At 38.3% G+C, this 26,352-nt stretch overlaps 1 protein-coding gene across 5 annotated transcripts in view; it reads left to right on the plus strand.

Moving 5' to 3' along the window:
* The window catches only part of FAR2 (fatty acyl-CoA reductase 2), a 133,154-nt gene that overhangs the window by 52,686 nt on the left and 54,116 nt on the right, over positions 1 to 26,352 (plus strand). The window lies entirely within an intron of this gene.

A 26,352-nucleotide genomic window follows, 5' to 3' on the forward strand; every position in this document is an offset into this window, starting at 1 on the left:
GAAATTCATTTAAACTGAGTAAAGCAGGTATGCATTCTACTCAAGAGCAAAATACCATCTTCTGCTGTAACCTGTGTATATTTTTGTTGTGTCTGAAAAAAAAGAAAAAAACATAAACATTGTGCACAAATGAACCTACATCTGTCTCAGTTTGATAGTTGATGCAGGATTTTACACTGTAGTGATGTAATTCTTTTTCTTCCTTTTTCTGCATTGCTGTCTATTGAGAATGATGTTTTTCAAAAACATGCTACATTGGTGAATGTCTCTTTAAGAGAAGCAGCATTTTGTTTTCATTAACTAACTCTTTTAGTTCCTCACTATCGAAACTTAACGTTCAAACTCTAGAATTCAAACATAAAACTAAGTGTGAATACATCAAACTCTATTCCTTGTACTTACTAGTTAAACTTTTTCATAATAGAAGGCCTAGGGACAACATGTAGTGTGCTGTGCTTTGCTACAGGGCATCTGTTGTGAACATCTCTTGTGAACAAGAAAGCCAGTTGTATCCTGGGGTACATTAAAAGGAGTGTGGCCAGCAGATTGAGGCAGGTGACCCTCCTCCTCTACTCTGTCCTGGTGAGGTCACATCTGAAATATTGTGTCTAGCTCTGGGCTCCTCAGTTCAAAAAAGACATAGATCTTCTAGAGAGAGTTCAGCAAAAGGCCACAAAAAATGATTAGGGACCTGGAGCATCTCCTGTACAAGAAAAGTTTGAGCGACCTGAGACTGTTCAGCCTCAGGAAGAGAAGATTGAGAGGAGATCTCATCACTGTTTATAAGTATATAAAGTGTGGGAGTCAAGTGGATGGGGCTAGACTCTTTTCAGTGATGTGCAGCAGCAGAACAAGGGGTAATGGGAACCAACAGGAACACGGGGAGTTCTGTACAAACACAAGGGAGGTCTTTAATTTGAGTGTGTAAGAGCACTGGAACAGGCTGCCCAGAGAGTCTCCATCTCTGGGGATATCCAAGACCCATCTGGATGCTTTCCTGTGCTATCTACTTTAGGGAACATGCAGGGGAGGTGGACTAGGTGATCTCCAGAGGTCCTTTCTATCCCCTATATTTCTGTGATTCTGCGATTCTGTGATTCTGTGGTTCTGTGTTGTGTGTGTATATGTAATTTCTAATCCTTACTGCATAATTTTTCTTTTTCCCCACAAACTGTGTTGAAGTTAATGCAATACAATACTTGTTTGTGCTTTTAGGAGAAAATACTTAATTCTGTTTTTATACATAATCTTCCCTACTGACCAGTCGCATATTCAGTTTGAAAATAACTCTTTCTTCTTTCACATTATGCCTCAATTCAATACTCTCTGGAATTAGTAATTTCCCATGAATCAGATGACTAAAGAAAAATGGGCTTCCAGATTCAAAATATTCTAGACAAACAGATAAAAATAGAAATTTGGATGAAACAAGATGAACATAGTGAAGCAGATTAACAAGAATTAGTTGTACTGCATAATGCTAAGGTTTTTCAGATAAGGCCTTCTGGGGACTCTTTTTGTAATAGTGCATAACAGTATTTTGAAAGAGATTGCCTATCATTTTTAATCTCTACATACCTATTAGCATAATCTCTGAATTTTTTGTGGTTTCCATCATTATATCTATAAAGGTTTAAACTTCAAGGCATCACATTTGAAAACTGCCTTGTTTGCACTGTGTACATTTGAATACGCTGGAAGATAACTCCTGTCATATTAGATAGAATAAATAACAAAAGGGTGATGCAGTATGAAGGGACAAAATACCTTAGCGTGTTCTTACAAAATGTTTACTGTCCAGAATTTTTAAAATTCTAAACCCAGTGTGAACAGTAAAATTATAGAAAGTATAATTTAGTTAAAAATGAGAATTCTTTTATAGTATTTTGGAGTAACTGAAAGTATTGTAATGAAATGCAGTACAATACTGCTTTTCTTCAGATCTTTTAATCTTAGTTTTAAATGAAGTTGTGTTATTACATTAATATGAAATGTATAATGAACAGATCATTAATTATCTTGGCATCAATTACAAAATGAGTGCATGAGTTGAGGAATGCATCAGGAATGGTGACCTTATCAGTTTATGGACTGCAGCAGGTCTCTAAAGGAATCAAACTATTACTCTGTGCTTCAAGAAATGCCATGTCCGTGATGACACAGAGCACAGCTTGTACATACACACACAAAAAAACATTTTGTTATTGGCTTCACCCTGGATGTGTCCACAGATGAGGATCACAAGGCAAAGCTTGACAGCTGTTACATTCATTAATTGATGGGAGGTGTATATTTATCAGAGGTGGAGCAATGCTTTGGTGTTCTTTGTTGTTCCTGATCCCTCTTCGTGTTCAAATAAGCAGGAGTGCTTGAAGGGGCTGTCTGACATTCCCTGATAGCAATTACTGGGCTAAAACTGACTTGCCTGTAGCTTTCACAGTGTCCCAGGGAGAGCTGAACTTGTTCCATGCTGTGCATGCAGTGAACCAATGCTGCTTTTGCTGCTGCCAGTCTGTCTTTCATGTCTACTTATCCAGTACTGCTAACTGATCAGTCAAAATGGAAAAGGCTCTTGCTAATGTCTTATAGTTCAAAGAGATGTGGAAGCTGTGAGGCTGTTGAAAAGGATGAGCAGGATATGTCCAGAAATACTGTAAAATACTACTGCTTTTTAATAATGTCTAACTACATTTTATTAAATTCATGCCAGATTTTAATTCCCCCATCTCCCTCAAGTATCACTTTCTCCACTCCCTGGCTCATCATAGAATCATCATAGAATCATAGAATGGCCTGGGTTGAAAAGGACCACAACGATCATCTAGTTTCAGCCCCCCTGTCATGTTCAGGGTCGCCAGCCACTAGACCAGGCTGCCCAGAGCCACATCCAGTCTGGCTTTGAATGCATCCAGGGATGGGGCATCCACAACCTCCTTGGGCCACCTGTTCCAGTGTGTTACCACACTCTGAGTGAAAAACTTCCTCCTAATATCTAACCTAAACCTCCCCTGTCTCAGTTTAAGACCATTCCCCCTTGTCCTATCACTATCCACCCTTGTAAACAACTATTCCCTCTTCTGTTTATATGCTCCCTTCAAGTAATGAAAGTCCACAATGAGGTCTCTCAAGAACCTTCTCTTTTCCAAGCTAAACAAGCCCAGTTCCCTCAACCTTTCTTCATAGGAAGGGTGCTCCATCCCTTTGATCATCTTAGTTACCCTCCTATAGACCCACTCCAAGAGCTCCACATCCTTCCTGTACTGGTGGTCCCAGACCTGGATGCAGATGGGGTCTCACAAGAGCTGAGTAGAGGGGGACAATCACCTCCTTCTCCCTGCTGGCCACCCCTTTCTTAATGCAGCCCAGAACACAGTTGGCCCTCCAGGCTGTAAGCACACACTGCTGACTCATGTCCAGCTTCTCATCCACTCATGCATCTTGATCATCACTGTAAGCGTTTGAGGTTCTCCCTTTCACACCAGTGCAGTGACACTCCTCTAGAGGGAGCAGCTAAATCTGCTGTGGCCAGTGTAATGGTGCATGCATTATTATTATTATTATTATTATTATTATTATTATTATTCTGGAAGAGAATAATAATGTTTTTTGTTGGTGGAACAGGACTCACTCAGTAAGAGGTGTGGAAACTTACGGTGCAACAGAGATGAAGATGCTTTCTTTTCTATTACTTAATTTTGTCTCGGTTTAGTCAGTAGAGTACCAGGCATAGTTCTGTTATTTGTGTACCAGAGCGGAATAAATCTGTCACTTTAACAGAAATTTCTTACTCTTCTTATGGGTAGTGGTAGAGAAGAGCTAAACATGTAGTAGAGAGGAGCTAAATCTTAAGGGTGCTAACATAATTGACATAAATACAGGCAAGGGTCTTGAACCATTCTATGTCTCTTTACTAAGATAAAGCCATCTGCTGCCTTGTTCTATTTCATTTATTTATCTTCTACATTTTGTTTTTGTGACTGAAGAAGGTTGGTAAGGTTCTTGTATTTAATCTTCTAATAGCCTGCTTTGTGCAGCACAAGAAAAGGCCCGCAAGACAGCTGGTGTTAACAGCAAGATAACCTTTTGAACTAAAAACCAACACTACATCAGCTCACAAGTTGGGTCTTACTCCTATGACTTCAGTGTCACTTCCTGCTGTTGGATATTTGCAGCCTTGTGTTGCTGCTCCTTAGATCCAGGCTCTTTGTGATCATAGGCATCTGGAACAAGCCAGGTGCAATAACATTGCCTTTTCTGGGAGCTAAACTGCAGTCTTGTGCCTTACCTGATGCATATCCAATACGTACCATGACTCAGGGTGTGGAATCTCACCCAGCAGCTTTCAGCTAAGCTGGGAGATTTGGCAGCCCTATCTGCCTTCTATTTCATCTGGTATGTGTTGCTAAGTCATGCCTACCAGTAGGGTAACTGAGAAGCTGCAAAGCAAAAAGACTCATCTTACTGTCACTTAACATCCACAGAATTTGGCTTCCTACAGCTTCTCTCACTCTTGCACTTGTACAGCTGTCAGCACAGACTGTATTCTGTAGAATTGTTGGAAAAGCAGCTAGGTGGAATTTTTTTTATTATTATTACTATTATTTTTATTACATACTTGGGTGTCATACAAGAAACCATGGAAAAAGGAAAAGACAGATGATGCTTGAAACTGTCCTTTATTGCATCAAAATTCAAGCTTTGATCAGCTGAGGAAGAAAGAATGTATGTGTGACTGATGCAATTCCTAGAAAAAATAAGTTTGTTTCACACTTCCATAATCACAGTATAGTTTTCTACTTCTTTGTATACATGGATGCTGCTAAATAATTTATGATTTCTTCGCACACTGTGTAAATTGATCAGAGCTGTATTCAAAGTTAAAGGTTTAGAACCACACCTGCATGTAACTAATAACAGTATTATAAATAATAATAATTGTGATTTTCTGTATATAATGAGTTTATTTGATAGAAACTTCCAGTGTGTATTAGTGAGTACAACCCTTCTCAATGCCCTTTTACAAAATAATTCCCTTTGGGATACTTTAAAAGTCTTGAATACCTCAGCTCAACAATCAATTTGAAAACACTGGTCAACTTATATATATTTGAAAACATGTTTTTGTGTCCATACTCATTTTTCAGGACCATAGACTACATTGCTAAGTTTCTAAGTACGTACGAAAGCAAACATGGAAAAAAAAATGTGATGAACTATCCATGCACTCTTCTTGGAACATGAGCTCTTATTTCTTTAATAAAGCTGGAGAGAAAATAACAGGGTTGTGATGCAAATTAGATGTTCAGGGACAGAGAAAGGAGGTAGTTAAATAATAAGTTGATATTACTGCTAAAAAAAGGACTTGACATTTTAGTTATGAGAAATTACAATGAACATCAAGGTTCCCAAGAGTTCAAAAACAGAAGGGAAAGAGAGGAATAGACAAGGAGAAAGAGAGAGAGAAATGAGTCATAAGCAAAAGAGTAAAGGTGTAGTTTATGGCATAATGATGACAGCAATGGAAATCTTATAAGAAAAGCAGTACAGATGCAGAAGATAAAAGGACTGAGGAAGGGCTAGAGTAGTATGAAGAAATGCCGAAGAAACAATAAAAGGGATAAAAAGATAACAGCTTTGCAGCTCTGCAAAGGCTATCAGAAGATAATGGTTGGGAAAAAAATGTGACAAGCATCAGAAAAAAAATGTGAGGAGTGGGCCATTAACATTGATGAAAAGGCAGAGGATCTGAAAGAGTGTGATTGAGGATCTAGAGGAGGAAAGAAGTAATGGAGAAGGAGAAAAGGATGTTGGATAGGGATGAGGAAGGAGAGGAACCATTGTTCTTTTCTGATATCTATATATTATACATAGATTTTGTTTGTTTGTTTGTTTGTTTGTGCCTAATGTTGACATTAAAAATCAATAGGTATGCAAACATAGGTCTTCTTCCTAAAAACGTCTGAAAAGCCTGGTCATAAGCAGAAAGGAAAATAGTTTAGGGTGGTGGAATAAGTAGTTTGGAATCAGAGAGCTGTTAGGAGCGAATCAATACCATAACTTTTGTATTATAAAAAAAATTGTCTGCTTTAAAATTGAAACCCTTGCACTTGTCATATAGTCCTGTTGAATTCATAATTTCTGACATCTCAGGAAGTTCAGATGAAGTTTTCATGCTTATACAAATTTTTGCCAGATGCACTAATCTTCATTGAGGTTTTAGGAGCATGGGAAAGGAGTTTTCAAGAACTTTCGAGAACTTTTTTTTCGAGGAGTTTTCCAGAACTTACAGAAAAAAAGGCTTTTGCCTTACACGGAGATGTTACTTTTTGGGTTTTTTTTTGGTGTTTGTTTGTTTGTTTGTTTGTTTGTTTTGTTTGTTTTTGTTTTTAATGGCAATTATTGAAAAGGCAAAAAAAGTTACTGATGAACACCTATTAAACTAAACAGAGGGTTTTTTTTTTTTTTTACCATTCAGTCTTAACTGGGTTGCTGAACAAAAGAGATTGTATATGAGAACTACCCATTCTGTTCTCTCTTCTCTGGAGTTAAGTTACATAGTCCTTTATTTTGCAGAACAAGTTCTAAACTCTTCCATTCCCTTTGCTCTCCACTTGTGACATCATGTAGACATCCCTGTGAACTGAGTAATTATGTTCCTCCCAGTCACTAATATTAAGAATCTGAAAGAGTTACTATTCTTCAATTTGAAGGGAAAATAAAGTCTCCTTGACTTCTGATTAAGATCCAACTCTGATACAGTCACAATACAGTAGCCATTCCCAGAAAATTTCATCTGCCATTTTAATCACTAGGGAATCTGAAAAAGAATGCTGCAGGGATGGTATTATTTTGAAAGTAATAAGTGTTTCATCTAGTTTTTTATGAACTTATGAAGAAATTTGTTTTCACACTCCTCCCTGATTCTGTGCAGAAATGCATAGAGAATCACTGAAGTTACCTCTGGAGATTATCTGGTCCCACTGCTCAGAACACATCAGCTGTAACCTCTTGTTCAGGACCATGCCCAGTCTGATTTTGAGTCTCTCCAGGGTTGGAGTGCCCACCACCTCTCTGGACAACTTGTACCAGTGCTCTGTCACCTACACATAAAAAAAAAAGTAATTCCTGATGTTCAGGCAGAATTTTATGTGTTTGTTGTCTCTTATGCTCTTGCTGGATACCCATGGGAAGAGTCTGGCATCACCTTCTTCAATCCCCATATCAGGTATTAATGCATGTTGGTATAATCCCCTGAACTTTTTCTTTGCCAGGCCAAACAGTCATGGCTTTTTCAGCCTTTCTTAATCATTAATCTCATCAGAGAGTTAGCAAACTAATATTTCAGTTGAGTTACAGTTTCAGAGGATCTTCGTAACATTGCTTGAATTTGTATTTATGCCTACATGCTTTCTTGTCTGCAGCCAAGATCTAGCTCCTGAAATCAGTGGGACTTCCCTTAATGTTTTTATTTAATTTGGTTAAATGTCTTATGAGAAGTGGGTTTCAGAGAAAAACTTGGAGAGAAGATGGGCCTACATAAGTAAATTACAGTTGTCTTTTCAATTGTCGACAGCATGTCAATATGTCATTACATTAGATTTTCTTCTTCTTTTGGATATTTTGTTTCTTTCAGAAAATTCATAAGTCATTCTACTGCCAGAATTCAAACCTCAGTTGAGATTGATTTAAACATAATAAGAAGTGCTTGTTACAGGATTGCAAGTGAATTTAATCATTCTCCTTTATTTGGGAAACCAACACTGCCTTGCTCTAGCCTAAAAGCCTTGGAGCATTAGCAACATAGGCAGTATGTTGGTTCAGAAGAAACAAAAATCAAGATGCAACACTTTTATTCGTACTACCATCCTCTTGTTTTATCCATACGGTTTTGTCTGAACTGATCCCATGAAATTTGTAAATATTTATAAATCTGTTCTTTCTTTGCACATGTACCAGAGCCTGGGATGAGAGGTCCCATAAAATTGATTTTCCTTAAGTGTAACTTTTTTGGGAAGGAGCAAGGTGGTGAAGATAGAAACTGTATCCTAATATCAGATATCTTTCAGGTGAGTAAAAGGGAAGATTTAGGAACTGTAATCTATAAAGTTGACTACTATGCTAGGTTCTCCAACCAGAAATTCATCCATTTTTGGTTGTCACTCCTTGCCAACGGAAAGCTTTCAGCATCACTACCACTGCTGTCTGCATACCTGAAGCAGTTAAAGTTGAGAAAGTACTATTGTGCATCAATGGGAGAGGAAGGCACAGAGGAAAGTGAAGACAGAGAGTTCAGTGTGGCATTTTCAAGAGGACAGGAAAGTCACAAAGAACACTGAAAAGAGAAGCTCCACTTAAACAGACTTGAGAGTTTGCATCAGTAGCAGAAATTAGAGCTATTTCCCAGCAACTTGTGTTGGCATCAAGGCTATGGAGCATCATTGTTAGAGAAGTCCTGTCAGGCATCCTTTGTAATCCTCATACATATTTCTCCCATGTTTGGGTTTTGCCCAGGCTTGCAGCAAAATTGAACTTTCAGGCAGCTGCACAGTATGTTTTGTGTTCAGAATTTTGCCAAGTGACCCATTCACCAATAAGGCCTTCAGCCTTATGTTATATAAAGCTGTATAACATACTTTTAAAATGTTTGCTGTTTTGCTGGAGTCTGTTACTTGGCTATTGTGTGTGACTTGGTACAATCCCACTTCGGACTGTTTCACTTCAGAACTATCCTGGACACCGACAGCTGCTCAAGTAATAAAGGTCACATGTGGTCTTAGACACTTTGCACTGAAGTAGGTCTAAATAAGGATACGCACTGGAAACATCTTAGCCTGCAAATCATGGTTAGGAATGAAAGCCTACCTTTTTCTAAGTGGTCAGTAATGGAGCTATCAGCCAGCAACTCAAGAAACAGAATTTGCTATTCCAACAAAATACAGATCTGTGTTTCATTCTTCATGTCCAATTTTATTATATTCTGTCCCCAACTGCTTCTTCCATTTTTTTTTAAAGAAAGATTTTCTGTTTACCTAAATTTAACCCTGATATTTCCTACCTGCATTTTATTATCTGCCATCTGACTGTAACTGAATGATGAAATCATTCTTATGTCAGAAGACCATGAAAAGAAATAAAGTTTGTTGTGATTAAAATATTGCAGTATAAAAAGAAACCCTAGATATAATAGGGCAGAGTCTTTACTTTCCTGGTTTGACTTTCCAGTCAAAACCCCCTGATGCTGACTGGATAATACCTTCTGCAAACAATGGGAGATGTTTGCACTGTAAAACACTGGGGAGATGGGGTGAGTATTCTGAGCCTCAAGACCCCAAAGTGACGTTTAGGGAGAGCTCTCACTCAGTACACAGTGATACATCCTAAAATGTGCAGTTTGGAGTATTTGGCCTCCTGCTAAGCAAAGTGGCAGGCTAATGCAGAGCCATCACACATGTACATGCACCACGCTTCTCTCATTCCCTGGCACTGTGACTGAAAGAGTGAAGACAGTTGAAGAGTACCTTGTACAACTGAATCCTGTGACTGGTAGGAGGTTCTCCTAAGACCATCTGTACTGACTGCTGGGTTAAGTACCAAAAGACTGACCCGAGAGTTGATCTCCTAAAAGATCAGGGAGCTTAGATGTTGGCTGAATGTCACCTTCCACTGCAGCTACCTTAGTATATGCAGTCCATTGTTTCTATTTCATTTAACAGACCTATTAGAAATGCCAAGTATATTAGGGTGAATACTTTAACATGACTTGCATCATTGCAAACGCAAATCAAATTTGAATTTTCTGAATTGTGCCACAGAGCCCAAGTGGGAAGATAATCTACTGGTAATTATCTGGTGCTTGAGTTATGCTTTTTGTTTTCTGTTACGGGAGATGGAAGGAGGTGAGGAAGGATATTAGCAACATTAGCCTGTTGTAAATTCATTTTGTTTCTTGAAAGAGAAACTGCTGCAGCAAAGCAGCTCTTTTGCCAGTGATAGCTTGATTACAAAGAACTGCTGATTGACTGCAGGCAAAACTTCAGAGTAAGCTGTTTTGATTTTGTGGAGGTGAACCTTGTTAACTCTGTGAACATGAGTGATTGACTCCCACATTCTGGACTGTGGAGATGAATGTCCGGAGCCTGTCATTTGTGACCAGACTTGTGTTCAATTAGGAGATGGTATGGGGAAAGTGTGTGTGTGTGTGTTCTTGTGATTCTTTTGTTTGTTTCTTCATTTGCTTAAGTCTAGGCATGCCTTATTCACTCTGTCAAAAATTATCAAACTGATTTTTGATCCGAGCAGTGGAAATATTTGAGTAGTTACTGTAAGCTTCCACTTTTAAGACAACTGCTTCCCAGAAGTACTTCTGCATTTTGATGTTTTCCTATATCATGGCACCTAGCACCACACGTCATCTAACACTTTTGGTTAATATGGCAGGATGTCATGCTTCTCTGTCCCTGCCTGCCTGTCACAGAATATGCCTGTACTTCTTCTGATATGGAACCATGTTATCTTTTATGCTTTTTGAATGTCCTTTGAGATTATTTCACCTAACCAGATAAAATGTATTGGGAAACTGCTGGAAGCAAAGTGATAGTGGTTTCCAAGCAAGTGCTGCTGAAGCATTAACAGAATCTTGCTTTGTGTTAGTACAGACTAAATTTGGTGAGTTTTGCCGAATGTATGGCTCATCACTTCAAGGTGTGATTTATAAGAGTGAAAATTTGGAAATTATCTCCTCACACGTTAAGCTTTGTGATAATCTCTGGATTAAGAAACCAGGTTGCTGAGTTCTGGATAGGAATTCTGGGCATTGCTGACATATTTAATAAATAACAAATAATAACAACATAAACATTGACATTGCTAGTTTAAAAACCAAATCCTTGATATTACCTATGTATAAATAGATTTAGTCTATATTTCATGTCTCTTCTTCACATCTCTCTTGCCTGCTCTACTCTACCTGCATTTTATTATCTGCCATCTGACTGTAATTGAATGATGAAATCATTCTTATGTCAGAAGACCATGAAAAGAAATAAATTTTGTTGTGAATAAAATATTGCAAGTAGAATTGCCTTGGTTTGTCTTGGAACCTGCCCTGTTTAATATCTTAAAAAAAAAATCTCCAGACGATATTGCATTCTCCATATCTTACTACTGAAAACAGGCTGTTAAGCCTGTTAACATCTGACTTATGGAACTGGAGAGGAGAAGTGGAGGAAAAATGCCATTGTGCATGGCTGTCCTTCTGAAGGCCAGTAGCTTTTAGCTTTCCCTAGTCTTTCTGTACATCTCTCTGCTGTTATTCTCTTGAAAGCTTTTCCAGTGTACAGTACAATAATTTTTTTCAACATGAGAGGTTGCTTCCTGAACAAGCCTTAGTGGAGCAAGCACACCCAGGTGCATCAGGCACATCCTAGCACTGTATTTTCAGTCAAAGGAATTACTGCAATTGGTAATAGTGAAGCTCCTTTTGTTGTTGTTAATAAAAGCACAGAGGCATAAGTAAATGTCCATGCAACTGCTGAAGTTTCTTGTCATAAAGATCATGGGGAAATACAGAAATATCCTGCAGAGATTATCTGTATTGTAGATAAGAATTTTGACAGGGATGTAGAACATGACTAGACATCCAGAAAGAGATGCAGAAAAAATGCAGTTGTGATGAAAGGATTGAGAGACACACTGATCTCCTTCACCTTCATTTTTTTTTTTTTATTATATTCATTTGCTTTATATAAGTTCTTCAAGGAAGGGATTGTCTCTGTATGGGGCTTGTGCTCTGTCTATCAAAGTATAGCCTTATTTTGATTCCTGTGTTTCCACAGTTTTAAAGTACTAGTCCTTAGCATTCCATATCAAGTATTAAAATGCATGACCATCTTTTTTTTTATCTTTATAGAATTATTATAAGTAAATATAAATATAAATATGAATATAAGTAAATATAAATATAAAGTAAGTAAAGTTATTTGCCATTTGAGTGCAGTGTTGCAATTGCAGAAAGGGGAGAAATTAGAGGTGAATGCGCTGAGGTTCAGGGTGTTCCTGTTCAGTCAGCCATCAACACATTTGGGTGATATCCAGCAGTGCTTCCTGTTTCCCTTTCCCTACCAGCTTGCATTTTGAAGCTTGTTTTTCTCACTAACAACAACACCTTTGTTTTTTAGAGGTGGTAGAGCTGCTGTTTCCTACCACCAACCTGTGGTGCTATGTATAGTATTTGTGAGTCAGCAGAAATGAGTATACATCTTGTACATTTGATTTAGACTACATCATGCTGCTCATCAAATACAGCTGATGATTTCCACTTGCTTGTTCATTTACTTGCATGGTCAGGAGAAGGGGAAGTAATGCAGCTTGCCCTAAGTGCTTGTGGCTAGACAGCTTTCACAACCTCTGCTGATTTGTTTTGGACTAGCCAGTCTGAGTGTATCTGTCCCAGAGGGTTTCCTGAAGTGCTTTCCTGACCTTTCAATATGCTTGAAGCAGCCACTGGCTAAGGGTGTTCAGAGAGAAGATGCCCAATTATATCTTAACTTGGCAGTTGTCTAAGCTAATGTATTGTGCCCTCAATTCAGGGCCTAGAACAGTTCTCTAACTTTTGCTTGTGCCTGCCAGGGAGTGTCTTGAGTATTATATATGTCTATATCCATATCTATCTATCTACTTATCTATCTATCTATCTATATGTACGTATCTGTAATGTGAAGTTACAGTAGTAAAGATAATAGATCAGTCATCGAACTACATGATGCAGAGTTTTCAGTTTTTACATCAGACTGCTGACATGTTTCAAGGTTATATTGTTCTTGGGAAAGAGGTGTTGCCACTAGGCACTATTATCTTAACAGATCAGGGTGCATTTAATGTTCATTTGATGTAAAGTATTAACTGTAAATAAACTTCAGGGGAATTACTGACAGACATATTCCTATCTTCTGATGTACACTACAAATACACTCACATCTCTGAATACAGAGCGTATCACACTGAGAAACAAAATGCATAAAACAGACAAGCGTATGTATTATTCACTTTGGTGTCAACCATGTTGCTGCAGGCTTTAAGCAAAATGACAGCTTTTTATTTCTCTAGTAGTTTCAGTATTGACTAACATCAGTTGATTATACGACTACTATTCTAACCTCCTATTTTTCCATAATATTTTAATTTCTGCATGAAGTGTCATTGAGGAGAGAGTAAGCCCTCATGTTTTGATGTTCACATTTGGATTACATGATTGGAAAAGTTACACCTTTATCTCAGGTGATCTAAATTCAATGATTTTAGGTGGACTCACACTGTGATAAAATTAGAGCCACATTACAATTTATCAGGACACTCATTTTTAATTACGCTACCATGATGCTGTTTAAAAATTTGACAGATTTATCCCCAGGCCCATGTAGATTGCTTGAAATGCATTGTGTAAACAGGGAAAAACGAACTTTAAACACTACCAGTGATAATATGATGATGCCACTTAAAAGAGAAAAGGTTTCTAAGTAACACCTAGTAGAAAAAAAATACCCTGACAATATTACTTTACTAATGTTGCACTATGGTTTTACCTATGCAGACATCGTGCCTGTGTTCTCACTGCACTGTTAATTCTTCTAGCCTGGCCTTGGCTGTGAAGGGAAGGCTGTCTCAGTGTTTTCTCATGGGCAGACTGGGAAAGCCTTACGATTTCAGTTTCTTATTCAGTTCTTGGGATGTTTAGAAAGGAAAAGATTGGAGAGATAGATAAGGTCTGAGATTTTTCCATTTTCTGGGGAAAAACAAGCAAACAAAAAAAACCCATCTATTTTAATGATGTAATGAGTGGAGCAGGCCATCCTTCCCTTAGGACGTTTACCCGTGCCTTTAAGTAACAGGAGTGATTCCTCACCTCACATTCCTCAAGTCCAGCCTCTGCCTCCCCAGCACCATTACACACCTGTTGTAAAAGAAGCAGGTAATAAAATAGCATTTATTACCCCCAAGACAAAGCTATACCAAGGACTGCAAGGGAGGAGCATCCTGGGGAAAAAAAAAAAAAAAGCATGCAAGTGAGGGTACAGGGAGCAGCCCTGTGGTGGGCTGCGGGAGCTGCTGGGTGGAGGCGCGATGGGCAAAACTGGAAGTACATGAGAGAGGACTGGTAAACTCACAGTTAGTTTGGCCCAGGAAAGGAATAGATGGGAACAGTGGTATCAAGAAACGGTCCCCAGCCAGATAATGAACAGCCTTCCATCAGCTCTGTCTCAAGATATGGAGTCTGCTTTCTGTGCTGTAGTGATATGCTGATTCTGTCATTATCCTGTGAAAACAGCATCCTGAGTGCCAACAGCAGGTACCCTCTCGTTTCCACCAGCCTACGTTCATTCTCAGCCAGCCTTCTGTAAACACAGATCTTTTGTGTTGTGTTTCTTCTAGTGTCTAGCACTATTCTTTAAAGAAAGACTTTTTATTGGCTTTCTGCAGAATAAATATTATACTTTCTCCCTTTCAATTCTTTTCTTTATCTCAGTAAAGACCATAAAGAAAATCTGTTTACATACACTACAAGGAAAGGGGTAGAAAATGGCAAGAGCTGAATAAGGGCAGAAGTTTGAGGGCAGTTGTCACAACATACATGTTTTCAGTTATGAATTATGAATATCTACAGGCAAAAATTGGAGTGCATGTTTTGCTCTTTAGGATTTAGGCAGCTGTTTCACAAGATCAAGTTCAGCTCATTGCAGCATCTACACTTTCATATAAGCAGGGTTTGTCTCTCTATGGTTCTGAAGATATTAGGCGCAGTTTGTCACTGGATCATTACAGGAAAGGTGAGCTGAAGGTATTCTGGAGAGCCAAGTGGAAGGAGAGGATGGGACTTGCATAGGTACTTCTCCCCTCCCACCCCATTCAGGAACTGCTCAGTCACTCATTGGTCAGTCTCTGTGGTATTACCATAACTAGAGTCATTGTGCATGGCCCAGGAAGAGAGCTTTTCAATTAAATATGTGCAGAAGGGATCTGTACACATCAGAGAAATGTGTTGACTGATAAACAATTAAATGGAAGTAGGTTAGGTGTGGTACAAAGCATGAGCTCAGGCAATTGCAGTGCAAGGCACTTGTGGAGAAGAGCATATTGCAGTCCAGGGTGAGATGAACTGGAACTAATAAAAAATAATTTAAAAAAGAGCTCCTGTATGTCCTTATTTTATGACTGACATGTCTTAGGAGAGAGGCAGGGTGTTACTTAGGTGGAGAAGCTAGAAATCTTACCTAGTGTCTGAGGGATATTATTAATGTAGCTTTCTACCAGTACTGAGATTTTGGGAAAGGTAAAGTAGGAGCAAAAATACTATAGTATACTATAGTCTGGGCTCATGTGAACATCCTGTGAAGAAAACAGGTTCAACCCCTTCCACCTGAGTAGAATAGGGGAACCTCTGTGATTCCTTGCATTTCTGCTTGCCAAGGCAAAAAGAAAAATTAAGGACAAAAGTAGAAACAGCAGCCATGATGTATTTTTGACTGTCTGTAATTTCTTCAAACATTGCAACCAAGACTTTCTGCATGCATGCATGCGAATATCCAGATGCCCTCTGTTCCTCTGTACTGACCAATTTTTTTTGGTAGAAAAAAGAAGCCATCAAGGGATGAAGCCTGCAGCCTTGATCAGTGCGTGCCTGCAGAGCTGGACTATGTTTCTTGTCCTATAATGGCTCTTTGATGTGTCTTCAAAAAACAGTGGCACTGGTGTTTGTTCTTTCATGGTCCTTGTCATCTCATAATGCTGTTTATTGTAGAAAATTTAGATATCATGATGACCTGAGCTTAGTACTCTTTGTCTTGGTTTAAAAAACTTAGCTTAGTCTTAGCTTAAAAACCTGCACACTTTTTCTTGATCTCTTCTTTATTTCATTTTGTTCTTGGAATGTTTCTTCTCCTGAAAACAGCCATGTGAGAGCCCATCTGCTTGTTAAGAGTAAACAGTAAAATTGTAGGTTATCTCCAGTAGATTTTTATGTATGGTGTGCAACTTGTATATATGCAAATTTGGATATCACATTTGTAAATAATTTGAATGTATTATTTTCATTTATTATCCTTTAATCAAATCTACTGCTTTTTGAGTGTCTTTTGTTTAGAGAGGCTTTTTGGGAATAACTGATTATTTTGCACATATAAATAAATCCTTCCCCCTGTACTAGCATGTAGGGAAGACTGGATGGTACAAGAAATCAAATTGATGGACCAGAAACAAAGGAAATAATGGTTTTGACAGTCAGCCTTTAACCTCCACTAACAGTATCTTGAAATGTTGCCGTAGAGACCCAACTGAAAACCAAAATCTGCTATATTTAGTTTTAAATTTAATGGAAAAGTCAGTTTCACATAGTATTAGCTCTCCATGCATGCCATTTCTTATTTTAAATAGCAAGTAACCTGAAGTAGGTACACATAAATGGAGTTGTGTTTTCATTTGTTGAGCCTGTACACTGTTTATCTTTGATTCAAAGGTAAACATATATCAGCTGTCAATAGGAGAAAGCAAATAATTTAAGTATAATTCACAGCTTTTACATGGAAGTACATGCAGTTAAATTACTATTTGTTCTGGATGGAATCAGTTGCAGAATATACACATATGAATGTACTTTATCAAAATAAAATTTATGGTTAGTTTCCTTGGGAGGTTCCACAAAACTATCTATGGGAACATACTTGATTTTTTATTTGGTAAAAGAATGGCGCAGCTGAGCATCTATTGCAACTATTTTTTATTCTAGAGGCTCAAAGGTGTGGCTAAACTGGAACTTTGCTTATCTCTTTAATAAATTGCAAAGATTAGCCTTCCACTGAGGGGGATGTGAAAGAACACACTCTAGCAGTCCACTGACTTCCTGCTGTTTATAGCAGTGACACCCATTTAGCCTAATGCAATTATATGTTATCTGCTCATTTGCAGTGGGCAATATGAAAAGCTGTTGAAGGGATACTTTCAAAAATCTAGGACTGTTTCCTTAAGTGTGTTTCATGCACCATTGTACTCCTACTTCAGAGTTGATTTGGAATCAGTACTGCACTATGTTTGTCTGTGAATTGCAGGAAATACTCCACTGATTTTGTGCCTAAGCTGGTACACATGTATTTTTTTCATTTGCCAGTGTCTGCTTTGGTCATGCATTTATTGCTTCTCAGTCCCTCTCAGGAAAGAAACAGTTAAGTAAGGAATATTACCTCCTAAAAAGCTTTAAAATAGATAGGTTCTCTTCCCAGTTCTCCCACTGCTTAATTATGTGACCTTGAATTAGTCATTTCAAAGCTAAGTGTCTGTTTCCACCTCTGAAAAGTTATTCGGATCGTCTTTATAAAGAATTTAGTGAAAAGTAAGGCTACATAATACTTAGGTATTAATGGAATACTTAATAAAAAATTATACATATACATATTTGCAATGCAAAAGGCATATATGGAGATCTTATCCTTCTGTCCCTTCTGCCTCGAGTGTAATCTGTGAGGTTCAGGAACATGTAACCAACATCATTCCCTGGTCACTCATAACTTTGAGACTATCTTATTTAATAAAATATTCTTTCCATGGGCTGTGTGAATACGAAAACATTGAATACCTTGGAATGCAGATGCTCTCTAGGAAAGAAATCAGCTCTGTATGCCTGACAACAGATTGCTTATGTACTAATAGATGTTCAAATTCCTGGCATCAGGAGAGTTAGTGGAAAATGAAATGAAAGTTGCCAAAGACTTCTATGCCAAAAATAAATAAGATAAACTCAGTGCCCAGAAAAGGGGTAACTAAGTGAAAGTAAAAACAAGTTCAGTGCTGAAAAAGAAAAGGCTATGTTACTGAAGAGCAACTGACTTTTGAAATTAATTGTGTGCGTTGTTATTGAGGCAATTAAATGAGGGATTGTTACTGTAAATCAGTCTATCAGGAAACTCTCTGAGACTCATTTTGGAGTGTTAGAAAACAGGCATTCTTTATTCTCAGTGGCAGGTGCATGAGGGGATTCTTTTTCCTAGTCATGTATACCTTGCAACGATCATCGGTTTATATACATTACTTGTGTTAAATATGCAAAGCTTTTTTTCAGGCAGCACATACATATCTAATACTCCCCTCAAAAACAGTAACAAAGGATTCCATCTCATTGCCTAGATTACACAATACTTACGTTCTCAACTAGCTGATCCAAAGCAAAACTTCCCTTATGCAGAGAATAAAGAGTTCAGCATATCATCCTTATCTGCTTGGTACAAAGATCCAGACTCTTCCCATTTTCTAAACAAACTACAATGCTATTCATCAATGAGTACTAGCAAGCTTAACAGTATCATTACAACTTATATCAAGTGCTTCTTTCGCAGGTTTGTAACTAACATGCTATGACCCTCACTATATCAATCTGTTAAATCTCTAACAACAGTCGGAACAATAATTGTAGCCCTTTATCTTTACACATGCAGTCATGCATACAGCAATAACAAAAACAGTGATCAAAAACAGTTTCTTCAACCAAGACCAATCAAGTAACCATTAGATCAGCTTGTCCCAGACTTCATCAGACTTCATCACTTCAAGCCCTATGAGGTGTCATCAAGGGATATTTGATGACATAGCTTTAGTGGTTGTTTTATTTTCTCTGTGTTTTCTTCTATTCTACATGATTTATCTCTGTAATGACAATGTGAAGTATTAATAACTGCACATACACCACCCTGGCTAGCCAGTAACAAACCCAGAGCCATTTAGTTTTCTGTGGTTATTTATTGCATTGTCTCAGTTTCTCTTTGCAGTCTTACTATGCTGTGTATGGTGGCATTAGAGAGTATCTCTAAGAATGCAGCTAGATAAATATACCCTAGTCATTGCGCTGTTTTCTCAAATTTGCATTGTAGGGAGTATCTCCCCAAATGCACAGGACTTTCCTTCGAGGGACCTTAAACCAGCTGTTAGTTGACTCCTGTAACAGAGCTTACACTTGGGCTGCTAGAACCAAATGCATCTATAAGTCCCCTTATTCACATTTTGGAGTCTTGTTTGGGTAGGCCTGTTGTGAAATTGCACAATGAAGGTATAGACTGATTCAGTTTTGTCCTCCACATGAATCTGATTGGTCAGTTTACCTTAACGTATGCGTTATTTGTACAGTTCTCTCCCTATAAGACTGTAAACAATGGAAATTATTGTGCATTTTTAGTGCTGGATTAATTTTTGTATTCCATATCAAAGCATGCCAGACTGTTGAGGTTGCCAGCTCTCCCTATTTCTGTCAGGTTTAACAATATTCTTGCCAACTGATACCCTATTTGCATGCTCCTCAGTAATTGAGTACAAATCCAGAAGAGGAATTTGTTACATTAGCTAGTTTCCCTACTATTTGTAAATGTACATTACTTTTCCATCCTTCGCAACCTACAAAGCAAATTCTTATCAGCAAATATTTTATACGTTATCAGAGAATCACAGAATCACAAAATCACAGAATTGTAGGCGTTGGAAGGGACCTATAGAGATCATCAAGTCCAGCCCCCCTGCAAAGCAGTCCCCCTGCAGCAGGCTGCACATGTAGGCATCCAGGCAGGTCTTGAATATCTCCAGAGAAGGAGACTCTACTCCCTGGGCAGCCTGTTCCAGTTCTCCATCACCCTCACTGTGAAGAAGTTTTTTTCGCATATTTGTACAGAAATTCCTATGCTCCAGTTACGGCCATTTCCCCTTGACCTGTCTCCACAGACTGCTGAAAAGAGGTTGGCCATATCTCTTTGACTCCCACACTTAAGATATTTATAAACATCAATCAGATCCCCTCTCAGTCTTCTTTTCTCAAGGCTGAACAGACCCAGGTAGCTCAGCCTTTCCTCACAGGGGAGATGCTCCAGGCCATTATTGTTTTTGTGGCCCTCTGCTGGACTGTCTCCAGGAGATCCTTGTATTTTTTGTACTGGAGAGCCCAGTCTGTCTGCATAATTTTCTTAACTTTCAACTGCAAGGTAGTCTGTTCAAGTTGCCTTGTTAATTTGAGAATAATGAATCCAAGGTCCTTTTCCTTTTCCTTCCAAGTTCACTGCAGTATGGGTGGTCAGTAGAACTTGGAATTGTCCTTCCCACTTCTTTTGTGGTGGTTTAGAAATCCAGGATTTGGCATACGCCCAGTCTCCTGGTTGGAGTGGATGTGCTGGTGAATCAAGAATCAGAGATTTATTTAAAACCATGTGTTTATGCACCTCCTTCAAGCTGTCCTCAAAAGCAATTAAATAGTTTCTTATATAATTTTCTCCCTGTATTCACATCTCTCCTGGAAGCCCAGGAGTCTGCTATGGTTGTCCATACATCAGTTCATATGGGATAAGGCACTGTCTACCCCGAGACTGGACTCTAATTCTCAGCAGGGCTAAAGGTAAAGCCCAAGTTCAATCCATAGAGGTCTCTTGACATATTTTGCTCAGCTGCGTTTTAAGTGTTTGATTCATTCTTTACTTTCTAATAGTCTGAGGTCTATAAAAGGTATGTAGCTTCCACATAATGTTTACCAACTCGCTGATTTCAACAACTACTTCAGCTACAAAATGTCAGCCTTTATCAGATGATATTCCAATAGGTATTCCAAATCTTGGAACTATTTATTTTATTTATCTTAACCACAACCAGGTGGTCATTTCCAACTGCCTGCCCCAGAAGGGCTTGTAGCACAACCCTATGCCATCTGTGAGTCCTCTCTGCCACCAACACTGTTCCTGTAGTCCTCTGGTCTAGGAAGTCCGGGTCTATGATCTTGGGGCCCCTGCCTCCCTCCTGGGGCTACTAGTATCTCTAAATTCTCCTCCTGTTCCCGCCAGTTCTCTCCATGATTGCAAATCTGTCACTGCTGCTGTGTCCTAGCACCCACCTCAAAGGCACCCATCATATTTAAATAATCCTTCTGTGCAATCCCACTGGTGGATGTAGCTATTTCTTTACAATAACTTAAAAAGCAGCCCAAAGGTGGGTTTTTCAAAATTCCCTCGCCCTTAGATGCCCATTTTAAATATGAGGTATAATGCATGTGGGTGAGTTCTTTGTACAGTAACAACACAAACAAACTGCATACAACAACAACACAAATAATTAAACAAACAATTAGTATTACAATCAAACAAGCACTCCAGATGACAATTACCATGGTTATGTTTAACATTTACCTCTAAGCAAGGACTTCAATCATGAAGGGGGGGAGCTTTAATCCCCATCCTCCAAGTCAAACAGGGGACTCTAACCCTATTTTAGTGGGGACTTCAACCTGATTTTTCAGTCAAGGTCTCTAGCCCCTTACCCAGGTTCTTAGCTCTACCTTGTGCAACTTTCATTACATCTGATGGGCAGGCAACCAAAATTAAAAAACAAACAAAACAGAACGCCTTAATACTCACTAGTCGGTGGTCTTCGCTCCTGGAGTCTTCAGTCTGGGGATCAGGATCCTCTGGAGAATACCTTGGTTCTGGCTGAGAAGATGTGATTCCCAGCTTCCTGATACACAGTACTCAGATCTGTCATTGAAACATCCCTTGTACTTGTCATCAGATATAGGCTAAGAACAAATACACCATAGGTCTTAAGCTGCACAGCAGTTCTTGTCTTCCTGTATAATTTGTTTGGCTGCAGCTTGTTTTGTGTTCCTGTCCTCTGGCAGACATTGTGTTTATTTTGCCCAGTGCTCCTTTTACCTTCTTTTCATTAGTTTTCATTCTAACAGCAGGGCTAGCTCAATTCCAGTTCCAAAGGCATAGCTAAGCCCTGTACAATGCTAAGATACCAGGGGTTCTGAGCTATAATGTCAAAAAATAAGAAGTGACAAGAAATGCCATTTGTCTTGTGAAAACTTTAATATTTTGTTAAAAGAGATTAGATTTTCTCTAAGGCTAGCAGCATGGTTCCAGGGGTCCTGTTCAACAGTTTACTTAGTGACAAAATATGAAATAGAAATGTGAAAGATAACCATAATGTAAACATGAAAATGAAGTATGAAGTAAGGCAGCGTATTATATACTTAACAGTGGTATTTCTCTCTGATAAAGGAACTTTTTTTTTTAATAGCTCTCCTATGAAAAGAATTCTCTAAGATGTTTCTCTTGAATATGCTGATGTATACATGTGGTTGTTGTCCACAAGGGGGGAAAAAATTGAATGTGAAGTAAGAACTTAAAATGTGGAATGAAAAGAGTTATGCTCAAGCAGAAAATTTACTTCTACCTACTTGAAGAAAATGACAGGTCATGTGGATCACTAAAATGGGTGGAACTGAGACAACAGGAGACTGTGCTGCATGTCTGTTCCAAATGCATCTTGCTATCAACTCCCTAAGAAGATCATAGTTTGTGTGAAGAAAGAATTCAGAATAGATCTTGTAGATGCACCCACATACACAGTTTAGATGGGCAATGTCTTAAATTCTCTCAGTTCAAGTCATTAATATTAACAAAAATGTACTTACTCTGTAAAGGTTATGGTTTCATCACCAGCACTGATAATGAATTCCATGACCAATACAGAACAATTTCTGTCACCAGGTGTCTGAGTAGGTGAATTAAAGTCTGCCCCATGAAAGAGATTTTCTCATACAAAAGAGGTACTCAGTACTGTGGGCTATTTGCTCACTTGTGAGTAATCTCTTAAGAGCTACTTGCAAACGATTTGACATGATGTTATTGAAAGTATATGTGTTTCATTTTCAGGTTGTTGAACCATCCCACCAGCCGGGAATTAAAAAGTTAGGGTTTTTTTTTTTTTTTTCCAGTATAAGAAGTGAAAGTAGTTTAATAAATGGCGCATACTTACTCTGCATTTTTTTTTTTTCCAGGATTCATTTGATTACTGTATTGACTGAAATATTTTGTAAGGTCTGTTAAGTCTATGGAACCAGCTTAGAGTGAGATTGTATCTTCAACAAAGTTGTTAATGTAGAGGTGGTAAACCAGTTTTCCAAGATTTTCTGCTGCAGCCACAATATACAGAGCAGACCACACATTGTTTCACTGGTGTTCACTGCAAGCAGTACTGATCAATCTGGGACTTAATTTCACCTTTGCTTACTGCTGCTTCTCTGCTTGCATTAAAAGGTTCAGGGCATGGTATTAGGTAATGTCTATTTGGACTAGTTCTTGTACTTTTGCTAGATACCATGATCTATGAAGGCAAATTACAGAAGCCAGGAAACATCTCCATTAGGAATGGTATGCAGTATCCTTGTTATTGTTTTATTTGTGAAAGGATCGTCATGTTTTACATGAACGTTTCCACCTCACAAATGATGGGTAAATCAAAGGTTCAGCCTGTTGAAAAAAATAAGGATTTAGCTTACTTTTCATGTTTGAAACAATCACAACGGGGTTGTTTGAGCTTGTCAGTAGTACGGCACCTTGTGCAGGTGCCACTTCCAGATGCTGCTGTTTAAGCACTTCTCTTCGGCATTACAGTAAATATGTCCATTTTTTAAATAAATGACTGCATGTTCTCTGAACTATTCTTAGCTATAGTAGCTGATATTTAACTGTAGAGCAAAAAGCTACTCGTACAGAACAGCCTGCAGTAATGTTTCGTAATTGGCATTCAGCCTTGTAAAATCATATCCTAAACTGGCAAGGACTTTGGAACAACATGCAAGAAAATGTATATTTCCACGAAAAACTGCAACCCTAAATTTAGGTTAGTATACTTTCAAAATTGGATTTTAATCTTAGATATGATCTGACAAGTTTCTTTTCCTATAATGGTACAGCACAATTCTTCATACCTCATATGGCAGAGTTAGCTCCAGCATTGTCAGTGTTATTGTTCATGAGATGTTATTTCTCTTAGTTCAGGGACTAATGATCAGATACTGTTATACAACTTGAGCTTTATCAGGAGATACTTTTTGGTATGAGAGAGGGAAGCAAACAGTTATTTGGAGAGTCATCTCTTTCAGTGTAAAAAGGAAGATATTCTTGATTTAGTACATTTTACTCTATCTAAATTAGACAAAATTTCAATGCTTTGAGTGATGAATTGAATAAATGAAGGGGAGATTATAGCTGTGCTATTATCCCTAGACAGAAGATACCAAAATTGAATGTTTTTCATTTGGAAGGCATGAGTTACAGCAAAATGTTCAAAATAAAGAAAATTATATGGATTAGAATATTCCTCCTAATACTTCTTTCCTCAGAGTTTCACTAACTGGTGAGTTAAAAACACTTCTGTGGCAAAAAATGTTTTGGAACACAACATACCTCTGAAGCTAGAGGAATACAAATATGAGATATTTGGCCATTAACTTACATACTACTGGAGAATCCAAGACCAAAAAAAAAATTACCATTAAAGCATGAGCCCACCTCAAAGACCACAAATTTTCCACAGCTGTAGCACAGCAGTATTTCTACTTTCCTGCTTTGGCACCTGTGTAGATGATCATTGGATCACAAATCTACCAGCCAGCTGCATGTGTTACTTGAGGTCCCAAAGAGATTGAAAGGAAGTGATGTAGTACCAGAAAAAGATACTGCAAAAAGAGAGCATGGGGGGAGATGAGGGACCAAGGGATTATGAGATTTCCTCTATCACAGTTATTAGTTCAGTGGAGAAGATCTATTCATACTGTCATGGGTTCCTCATGTTCACAAGCAGGGATGACAGTATGAAGCAGTTCTCCAAATTCTTAAGTTCATAATATAGCAGCAGTTCTGCCATTTTCTTGTACAGAGGTGGGAAAGTTGCATGTCCTGAGCTGAGCACAGCAAGTCAGAGAACTGAAAGATCGATGTATTTTTATTTTTGTGAAAGTTATTTGGTCCAGTGGATTACAACTATCATTTAGTGGGAACACAAAGACAGAGATTAATTGAGTGGGATGCTGAGCATCTGTCTGGCGATGGGGTGAAGGCTGCCCCTGGTGATTAATGGCTAAAGCTCATATTTCAGGGTGGTAAGCTGAAGGTGGTAGTCATTTGTGGCTTTGAGTGTCAGATTTTCCCCTTCTGGTAGAGGCTTCAGACATAACGGAATTAAGAAGTATGTTTCTTAATTAAACAGTACACTTCTTCAAGACTAATAGAGTAATTAAATGATAATTAACCCAAAAGCACACACAACTATAAAGCTACTAATAATCACTCAAGTCTTATGAATAACACCCAATTATTATTGAATTACAGGTCTACTTTCCACTATTTAATACTAAGATGCAAATCTGTTCCTCATTTTTTCCACTCTTGCCTACCGCATCTTACATATGGAGATCTGGTGGAGGCTCCAGTAGGTTGTCCTGTGGGGCTCCCTCAGGAATTCTCTTTAAGGTCCCTTCCAATCTAGGGCATTCTATGATTCTATGATTTTGTATTTATTTCCCATTTTTCTACTTTAGACTGACCTTCACAGCACTCTTGCACCTCTCTTTCTTCATCCACAATCCCTTCAAATTAGCACTCTATCTCATGCTACTTTTTCTCTAATTGTTCCTGTTTCTGCTGCATCCGTTCCCAATGTTGCTTTTTCTGGTGCTGTTACTTAGGCAGTGTTTACTTTGTGGAATAGTAGTTATGTGGTTGCTTGGTTACAGGTGACTTTAGAAGACTTTGCACCCCAACACTCCTCTGCAATTATCCAGTTCATACTGGCATTATATTGTTTACCATATACACTCACTAAGACAAAACATTTTATTTCAGCCTTGACTCTTCTACCTAGTGCCAATTAAGCATAAGCAGTTTCATATCTTCTGCAGTCTGCATACCAGAGCACTAGAGTAACCTATTTCATACTCTGGTTTTGTGCTCATGCAGTCTTGCTATCCTTGAGCTGTATTTATCACTTTTCTTGTTCCCAGCAAAGGCTGTAGCAGATTATAAGTCCTGGTGCTCCACCAGGACCTCCAGCTGTACCTCAACACTCTGTAGAAGCATCTACAGAAATCTGTATGCCCCAAGATTGCTACCTTTACAGGCTGTATAGTTTGGAGTAGATTTTTTAAGCCCTGGGGTTATTTTTGTTTGAATATCTGTTTGTCTGTTTCTCCCAAGGAATCTGGGAAGTTGATGATCTACTTCTACAGAATACGATAGAGCAGGTGTCAACTTTTAGAGACAAGCTGTACTTCCTCAGTTAAATATATAATTTGTATGTATAGCTTCATGAAAATAGTCCATCATGGTGCATTTCTTGTTTGTGAAACAGTAAGTGGGATGAGGTGTGCATTTCAGTACAGGTAGTTGATTGTGGGTGTTTCCTCTTCACTCCTTCAGCCAGGGTTTTCTACCAGTATATTAAAGCATTCAAGTAATTTATAACTTCTCAAGTATAGAGGACACAGGCTTACTAGTTGTAATC

Source organism: Gallus gallus, chromosome 1 (genome assembly GCF_016699485.2).
Source record: "Gallus gallus isolate bGalGal1 chromosome 1, bGalGal1.mat.broiler.GRCg7b, whole genome shotgun sequence".
NCBI classification, from domain to species: domain Eukaryota; kingdom Metazoa; phylum Chordata; class Aves; order Galliformes; family Phasianidae; genus Gallus; species Gallus gallus.